General features: G+C 43.6%; 1 long non-coding RNA gene across 1 annotated transcript; it reads right to left on the minus strand.

Moving 5' to 3' along the window:
- Nucleotides 1–7,834: 7,834 nt before the first annotated feature.
- On the minus strand, nt 7,835–8,818 carry LOC139366775 (uncharacterized). Its single transcript, XR_011626796.1, has 3 exons — nt 8,729–8,818; nt 8,246–8,366; nt 7,835–8,121 (listed from the first exon to the last, which is right to left on the minus strand). It is a non-coding gene; the product is annotated as an uncharacterized lncRNA (long non-coding RNA).
- Nucleotides 8,819–9,634: the final 816 nt, after the last annotated feature.

Consider the following 9,634-nt stretch of genomic DNA (forward strand, 5'->3'; position numbering starts at 1 on the left):
ATGAATACGATTACATGCACAGGGGGGGGACCTGATCCCACTCTGAGACGCTTTTTGAATATGAGCCCTGGGCTGTAGCAATGATACAGGACCCCCCCCTCTTTCTCTCTCTCAACCCTTATTTTTATTTTTACAACTATCTCTCATTCATCTACCTTTCCCTCTCTCTCCCCCATGCATTGATTACATGATGTTTGTCAACCTGAGCTTGAAATTAACATTTGATATGTTCATTCTGTGAGACATTTAGTTTGTGATTTTGCGTGCAAATGTCACATGCATAACAACGGAATTGCCCCTCCCTCACTTTTTTTCTGTAATGTTGACAAGTACAGTAAAGGCTATCATACTGTACATCGCTCTGCTTCAAAGTCCTATTTGTATTCCTTGGCACTTGCTATTTGTACACAATTAGTCAGCCAGTCATAAGGCTTCCTACCACCTGGGAAGACATATCACAGGACCACAAATAAGCAAACAAAACAAAAGCATTCAGCTGGATTTGACTAAAGACAGAGAACTCTAGCCAATCTGGCAACACAGCGGATTATTCACAGTGAGCTGAATACAGAGAAGTGAGAGAGAGAGGGAGAGAGAGAGAGAGAGGGAGAGAGAGAGAGAGAGGGAGAGAGAGAGGGAGAGAGAGAGAGAGAGAGAGAGAGAGAGAGAGAGAGAGAGAGAGAGAGAGAGAGGGAGAGAGAGAGATAGAAAGAGAGAGAGAGAGAGAGAGAGAGAGAGAGAGAGAGAGAGAGAGAGAGAGAGAGAGAGAGGGGGAGAGGGAGAGGGAGAGAGAGAGAGAGAGAGAGAGAGAGGCAAAAATGGCACTGTCTGAATTCTGAAATCATTATCATTATTGTATGGCATACATTGTTTGTCTCACAATTTGCAAAGCTCATTGGAGGACTTGTAAAAGCTACAAGACCATAATCAGCCAAGGAGAGCGGGAATGTTTGCATGCTGCCTAGAGGGCTCCCCTAAGAGTGTTGTCCAAAACACTCACCAAGTATGAATCTTCTCACTGTGCTCATTCCAAATGGCACCCTATCTGCTTTATGGTGCACTACCTGAGTCTTACAGAGACATTATCCAGGGACAGAGTTAACCAGAGAATGAACTGAACATGAGGACGGGGAGCATGACAGTAAGCAACTCAATCAGTTCAAAGCCTGTAAACACTTATTATGTGGACATCTTCTACTAGTTAGGGGAGTCTACCTGGTATTAGTAAGAGGTTTGCACAGTACCCCAAAACCATGCTGTCATTTTCTTTGAATGCTGTAAAAAATAGATCTTGTGTAAATACACAGTCCAATGGAATTGAGGCCCATATCACTGGTAGAGCATAACCAAGTCAAAAATGGATTTGTGTGATCAAGTGATCATCCGAGACGGAGAAGTGGTCAGCGGGTTGTCCGACTGCCTCACTGACTTCAGCAGGTCAGTGAGGCCACTATCTGAAGTCCCAAAAGCTGCTTCCCAAATTACCCAAATACCTTTGACCAGAGCCCTATAGTATTGCACTATGTAGGGAATAGGATGCGATATGAGATGCAGCCGAGGTGTCCCTGGATGGATCCCTGCAGTAATCCCTGGAAAAAGCTGGCTCTGGAATGACTAACAATCCCCCATCCCCCATGATGAGCAACATCATTATTTCCTGTGTACCATCTCATTGCATTCTAATGATATTTTCTTAATTAACTTCTCTTTAAATGTTGCTACCCGTTAACGTGTGTAATTACAAGTGAGAAATGGCAAACGACTTTACAGCGAATCATTTGCAAAAGGTCTTGGCAGGCGAGACACAGCTCCAATATTGCAGCCCGTATTCGGTATCGTCTCAGAGCAATGGCAAGGGGACAGTGATGATGAATTATCACTGCATAATTTAGTGGTTTGGCACATTAACCTCTGTTATGGGAAAAACAAGATGGTGGCAGAATGTCTAAGCAGCAACTCCAATGAGTTGCTAGAAGCTAATGAATCCTGGCATAGTGTAGGTGTGAAGCCAGACTGAGGGGACGGACTGACATGGAGGGGGATCTGTGGATGCTTCCAAAGACATTCCTTCACAGGAAAGAGGACGCTGCTAATATCATATGGACCGTTTTGTAATATACCCTTCTTTCTCCCTGTTGCTTTCTCTCTCTCCATGTGTATCTTCCATGCTCTCCCTCTTTCTCTCCCTCTCCATGTGTTTCTTCCATGCTCTCCCTCTTTCTCTCCCTCTCCATGTGTTTCTTCCATGCTCTCCCTCTTTCTCTCCCTCTCCATGTGTTTCTTCCATGCTCTCCCTCTTTCTCTCCCTCTCCATGTGTTTCTTCCATGCTCTCCCTCTTTCTCTCCCTCTCCATGTGTTTCTTCCATGCTCTCCCTCTTTCTCTCCCTCTCCATGTGTTTCTTCCATGCTCTCCCCCTTTGTCTCCCTCTCCATGTGTTTCTTCCATGCTCTTCCTCTTTCTCTCCCTCTCCATGTGTTTCTTCCATGCTCTCCCTCTTTCTCTCCCTCTCCATGTGTTTCTTCCATGCTCTCCCTCTTTCTCTCCCTCTCCATGCGTTTCTTCCCCGCTCTCCCCCTTTCTCTCTTTCTCTATGTGTTTATTCCATGCTCTCCCCCCTTTCTCTCCCTCTCCATGTGTTTCTTCCCCGCTCTCACTCCTTTCTCTCTACCTCTCTCTCGCTCCCTCTCTCTCCCCCTCTCCATTCATTGGCCGCAGTGCTGCCTGATTTAGCCAGTGCCGTGGGCTTGTAGCGACTGGCGGTGCTATAGAGGGCCATGTAAATGTCACCGTCTCAGAGGCCGTGCTCGGCCAAGCATGAAATTAAATCTGGCAGAGTTTTAGGGCCCTGCTTTGGCTCACATCGCCGTTCATTCCTCCGTGTACCTCAGCACAAGGGCCCTACATAAATCCACAGCGTATATGTTATGACTACATCAGAGGCCCCCTTCCCTTTTTGACTTTATTTACGAGCAGTGGGAGGACGTGATTAATCCAGGCGGGAAACAGAGAGAGAGACGTGCGGGCGGGCGGGAACATGGTCTATGTCAACGTACAAAGGCCTTGTGCCTGTTTCTGCCAAACGTGTAAAATGGTTGTTTAACAAACACAGTGTGGAGCTTTTATGTTATATGTAAAAACGAGATTATGCCTCGTGGATGGCTTCAGTAACTCTTACTGTACTGACTTACTCCGGAGTCTCTCTAATAGCCAATGCCTATTGTGAGCCTACTGTTACGCAACAAGTAGTGGCTGGAGGCGTTTACAATTGTGAACCACGGTATATCACTTTTAATTGTCCTTCTCTTAATATACATAAATGATAAGACAAAATGACAGACGCATAGTGTATACTGTAGATACGCAACAACCTACAAATGGAATACATGCAAATAGATACATTCAGTAAACAGACCCCCCCAAAAAATCCAATACCAACTTTTTGGCTAAAACTTTAATAACATGCTGAGGTTACATATTGTGAAACACACACACACACACACACACACATAACCAAGCATCAAAATTGCCAACTGGCTTGGCTATTCATGGCGACCAACACACAAACACCCCATCCATCATGCAGTCGAGATGACATGTTTCCTCTAATGAATAAAAGGCTGACTTTCACAGCAATGAGAGAGAGAGCAGCGTGGGGGATGCTCACAGACACAGGGCAATGAGTAGTTCGCCATTACACTGCAGGGTGTTCCCAGCAGGGTTCCTTTGCTGTGAAGATTGGCATTACACTTGGGGGGATTTCTCAAACTCAAGATGAGGGAGTAGAGAAAACGAAGAAGCTCTCTGCCCTGCTGAAAAAACTTGCATAGACCAGCATACATTTCAAGCTGGTCCATGCTGACCTATACGGGTCAGTGCTGGTCGGATGCTGGTCTGACCAGCATGGTCTAGCAGGTAAAGCACATCTGACCAGCATGGTCCAACTGGTTTTGCTGGCCAACCAGCAGCTGGTTATAATGGCAGAGCAGTATGGGCTAGATGGTCAAGCTGGTCTGACCAGCACGGTCTAGCTGGTTATGCTGGCTGACCAGGCTTCGTTGTGTTCTTGCTGGTGACCAGCCTTCACTGTGTTTTGGACATAAACTAAAGAAGAAAAAAAACATCAAGTCACATTACCCTGGTTGCAAAGTGACATTTAATTCCTATTGGAATCTAGCAAGAGTGTATTCCCACAATCTGCATTCAGAATGACTGCCAGGGTTAAGAGAACAGATTGAATGAGACTGCCTAAACCATCTAAACTGGAACAACTATTTCAGTAATGGGTGCAATAAGTCCATCTAACAGATTGGCTTATTTTAGAAAAATACATGTTTTAAAAAAAAATCTTTGTGTCGCATAAGATACATTAAAAGATTCATACAAAAAACAGACATTAAAACAAACCATTCAAAATATGTAACTGCAATAGAACATGCTGGAAAATATGATAATGATGGCCGTGGAGCTGATTACTTAGGAGTCAACCTCACTTTATAAAGTTACTTGACCTTGTGTTATATTTCTGATGTCTGTGGTCTGAGAGCCATGCTCATATTGTCTAGCTAGCTACCTCAGTTTACACAAGTGTACTGCATAGCCACAATGCCCAGTTCAGATACATATGATGAGATGCAATGGTTTATTTGATCTGATCAGTCCAGTCTTAGAACGCCTCATGTCATTGGCTGGAGTATTCAAGATTCAACATGTCAACTGTAGCCAAAGTCTTGCGACTTTTAGCCATTCAAAGAACAGTGCGCTAACATTCTGTGTCCAGCGAAGCAGCTAGCCAAGCAGAGAGCTAGCTAGCTATTTTGCTGTACATAGCTAGCCTGGCTTGCTGACATTTCAGTCAAAAACGTGTACCCTGTTTCTGGTTTATGTATTTCGTGACACGTGTTTTCTACAAGTGGCAACTTTGTTTCAACGTTTCATCACAGAATTGTAAAGCATCACTGCTACCGTAGCAACAATCTAAACTGCACATCTCGCGTTCTTGATCTGAATGCCCCAATCTTTAGTCAGCTGTTGTACAACGCAACATTCTAAAACTAGCTTGTTTTTATCTCTGTTCTAGCAGGGTTTCCCCAAGCTCAGCCCTGTGGGCCCCTCCCGGGTGCACGGTTTGATTTTTGCCCTAGCACTACACAGCTGATTCAAAAAATCTAAACTTGATGATGAGTTGGTAGTACTAGGGCAAAAAACCAAAACGTGCACCCAGGGCGGGCCCCAGGACTGAGTTTGAGAAACCTTGATCTAGGTCAGGGATGGTCAACTCCAGTCCTCAGAGGCTTGATTGATGACACGCGTAGAGAAAAAGATGTAAGCGTTAGTTGTCCTCTCGGTTGTGAAAAAGATTTGTATGATATAAAAATGTATTTTTTAAAGTATGAATTAGAACTCATTACAATACACTGTTATATTTTCAACAGATGTCAACACTACAGTTCTGGACTGATAGTAATGAAATTCCATAGACTTTTTTTTATTTATTTTACCTTTATTTAACCAGGCAAGTCAGTTAAGAACAAATTCTTATTTTCAATGACGGCCTGGGAACAGTGGGTTAACTGCCTGTTCAGGGGCAGAACGACAGATTTGTACCTTGTCAGCTCGGGGGTTTGAACTCGCAACCTTCCGGTTACTAGTCCAACGCTCTAACCACTAGGCTACCCTGCCGCCACAACCAAATATGATTCTCTTTCACCTAAAGGAGACTGGGGCTAACAAAGGAAAATGATCCTGTGATCAGATGACCCAAGACCCCATGAAGTGCCACCACCAACGGCTGAGTAGCTACAATTTTGAGGAGACGTCGCCACGCAACACAGGGTGCAGTAAACACACCTTTGGGCTGGGAAGGACCTGAGCTTTCCCTGTTGTCAGACGTGCTGGTTCCCAGAAAGTGTAAAAACCTACAGAGTACTCAGAAATGTTGTTGAGAGAAACTCAGCAAAAAAAGAAATGTCCTCTCACTGTCAACTGTGTTTATTTTCAGCAAACTTAACGTGTGTAAATATTTGTATGAACATAACAAGATTCAACAACTGAGACATACACTGAACAAGTTCCACAGACATGTGACTAACAGAATGGATTAATGTGTCCCTGAAAAAAAGGGGGGGTCAAAATCAAAAGTAACAGTCAGTGTAGCCTCATGGACTGAACAAGATTTGTCAGTTCTTGCTGTGAGATGTTACCCCACTCTTCCACCAAGGCACCTGCAAGTTCCTGGACATTTCTGGGGGAAATGGCCCTAGCCTTTACCCACCGATCCAACAGGTCCCAGACGTGCTCAATGGGATTGAGATCCGGGCTCTTCACTGGCCATGGCAGAACCCTGACATTCCTGTCCTGCAGGAAATCACACACAGAACGAGAAATATGGCTGGTGGCATTGTCATGCTGGAGGGTCATGTCAGGATGAGCCTGCAGGAAGGGTACCACATGAGGGAGGAGGATGTCTTCCCTGTAACGCACAACGTTGAGATTGCCTGCAATGACAACAAGCTCAGTCTGATGATGCTGCGACACACCGCCCCAGACCATGAGGGACCCTCCACCTTCAAATCGATCCCGCTCCAGAGTACAGGCCTCGGTGTAATGCTCATTCCTTCGACTATAAACACAAATCCGACCATCACCCCTGGTGAGACAAAACTGCGACTTGTCAGTGAAGAGCACTTTTTGTCAGCCCTATCTGGTCCAGCGACGGTGGGTTTGTGCCCATAGGTGACGTTGTTGCCGGTGATGTCTGGTGAGGACCTGCCTTACAACAGGATTACAAGCCCTCAGTCCAGCCTCTCTCAGCCTATTGCGGACAGTCTGAGCACTGATGGAGGGATTGTGCGTTGCTGGTGTAACTCGGGCAGTTGTTGTTGCCATCCTGTACCTGTCCCGCAGGTGTGATGTTCGGCTGTACCGATCCTGTGCAGGTGTTGTTACACGTGGTCAGTCTCTGCGAAGACGATCAGCTGTCCGTCCTGTCTCCCTGTAGCGTTGTCTTAGGCGTTTCACAGTATGGACATTGCAATTTATTGCCCTGGCCACATCTGCAGTCCTCATGCCTCCTTGCAGCATGGCTAAGCCACATTCACACAGATGAGCAGGGACCCTGGTATCTTTATTTTGGTATTTTTCGGAGTCAGTAGAAAGGCCTCTTTAGTGTCCTAAGTTTTCATAACTGTGACTTGAATTGCCTACCGTCTGTAAGCTGTTAGTGTCTTAACGACCGTTCCACAGGTGCATGTTCATTAGTTGTTTATGGTTCAATGAACAAGCATAGGAAACAGTGTTTAAACCCTTTACAATGAAGATCTGTGAAGGTATTTGGATATTTACGAATTATCTTTGAAAGACAGGGTCCGGAAAAAGGTGAGTTTTTGCTGAGTTTGTATTATAAATAAGGGAAGTTTGTGTGGGCAACAAAGATGTGAGAAACAATACTTGTGCATTTAAAAAAAAATCAAGCATAGTCATCATTATTGTACTTTTGGAATGATTTTAGCATTATTTACTAAACTGTTATTTGCTCCTGGATATCTATGCTCTTGACGGTTTACACTTCAAATTAGCAGTCATACAGGCGGGTAGATATCCAGAAAGACGGATGGACTACCCTGGTGTAAATACAATACAAAACAAGTCAGTCCGATTAAACAAATCAGGCCAAATAGTTTTATTAGGGAGAATACAAGGTAGTCGATGAAACTTTCCTCAAAATAACAAAAACACAGAGTAAGGGAAACATTCTGATAAAGTACTGAACTAATACCACCCAGACCAAGAAAAAAAAACAGACTTTAAATGGTGTATTTTTCCTAATTGGGATCCAAATGAAGAATAAAGTACAGAGTAGTTGTGGGAAGTGTTAACCTGTTATGTAAACATAATTAGTAACACATAAATGGTATATTGCAGTGGTGAAAAGGCAGCAGTTGTGTGTTGTAAGGTGCAGGGGTCTCCCTGCAATTCATGCAGGTGTGCCAGCGAGGTTGTCCGGAGTCCCTGGGACAGCTCTCCGGTACTCCATGATGTCAAAAATCGCTCCAGATCTACGGGAAGCGGCCAGCTCCAGAACATCTCCACTTTCTTCAAAGGACAGCTCTTGTAATTTAGCCTGTAATGATAAGGGGGAAAAATCTACATGAAATGACAGAATGCAGACAAATATTATGCGATGTGATTAGAATGTTGTGAAGCGGGTAAACCGTACCACAGGTGAAATATTTTTATTTACTAACCTTCATCTCTGACAGCCTGTCTTCTTGCATTCGGGCAGCCCTTTCAAGGTCTTCCTGTCCAGTTCTTTCTGCAGCCCTGCCTGTGCCCCTGCATGGTATGCGGCTCTTCAAAACTGGAATCCTACAGAAAAAGCATGAAACTTACACAACACTGTCATTAGGATTGTATTGTAATGCTCACGACATGATTATTATGTCTAGCCAATAAGGATTTTCACGCAGAAGAGTTATTTTCAATGAATGCAGAACTATGATAGTCCAAACGTATTATTTTACACAGCTGTTTTTTTACGCAAGTGTGAAAACGAATGTACTAAAGCTATCATCATATTGCTATCTTGTTCCAGGCAGGGAAATTCACAGTAACGTTAACTATGATCAACCATGTAGCTAGCTTGCTACCTTGACATTGGTAATATTAACTACCTTTCTGGCTGACAACGTGAGTATTATAACATATGTATATATATAAAGATTCTTTACCAGTTCTGAAGACACTGTTGCTAAAATGGAATCGAGTTATCTTCAATCTTGTCCGTAACTGTTATCGCATCGGCATCCACAGTCTCAAATTTCCTACTCTGTCCCCATTGTCACTATTTACCACAGCCACAAAGTAAAATTGCGACACTAGGTTTCCACTAGATAACACAGACACAAAGTATAAGAGCAGACGTTGCCGCTACGTCATCCCAGTGGCGACTACCAATGAGAGCTGGGGATTCAGGTATTTGGTGTTCAAATCTAGAAAAAAAAAATGCATTCTTGCCAGAGGGGTCTTCAAAAACACCTGTATACACATTGTTACGCAGTACAGGTTTAAATAGGTTATCGTGCACAAAATGCATATCAGCCAATGAAAAGCATTAATTTACTTGCATGTGACCAAACGCTAAAATTGTAGCTGGTTCCATCAGATAACATGGAACAATTTAGCCCTATGCTAACTTCAACAGGTGGCACTGATTATATTCTGGCACAAGTGCATCAGCCAATTAAAATCATTGAAGTAGTTGTAAGCGTTCCAACACTTATTCATGTATGTAAGTATCCTTATCACACCTAAGTATCATCAAAGAAACGATCAGGTGTATTTGCCATACTGGTATAATTTATCTCTGTGTAAAGAGCCTAGTCCACATAATTGTTGCAGATTTTGGCAAGGGTTCGAATCTCACATGTGTCCCCCCTTGTTATATTGATTTACAGTGCCATCAGAAAGTATTCATACCCCTTGACTTATTCCACATTTTGTTGTGTTACAGCCTGCATTCAAAATTAAATAGATTTCTAAGTATCTAAGAGCTTCCATACCTGGATTGTGCAACATTTGCCCATTATTATTTTAAAAAGTCTTCAAGCTCTGTCAAATTGGTTGTTGTCTATTGC

The sequence above is a fragment of the Oncorhynchus clarkii genome, chromosome 15 (genome assembly GCF_045791955.1).
Source record: "Oncorhynchus clarkii lewisi isolate Uvic-CL-2024 chromosome 15, UVic_Ocla_1.0, whole genome shotgun sequence".
In the NCBI taxonomy this organism is placed as follows: domain Eukaryota; kingdom Metazoa; phylum Chordata; class Actinopteri; order Salmoniformes; family Salmonidae; genus Oncorhynchus; species Oncorhynchus clarkii.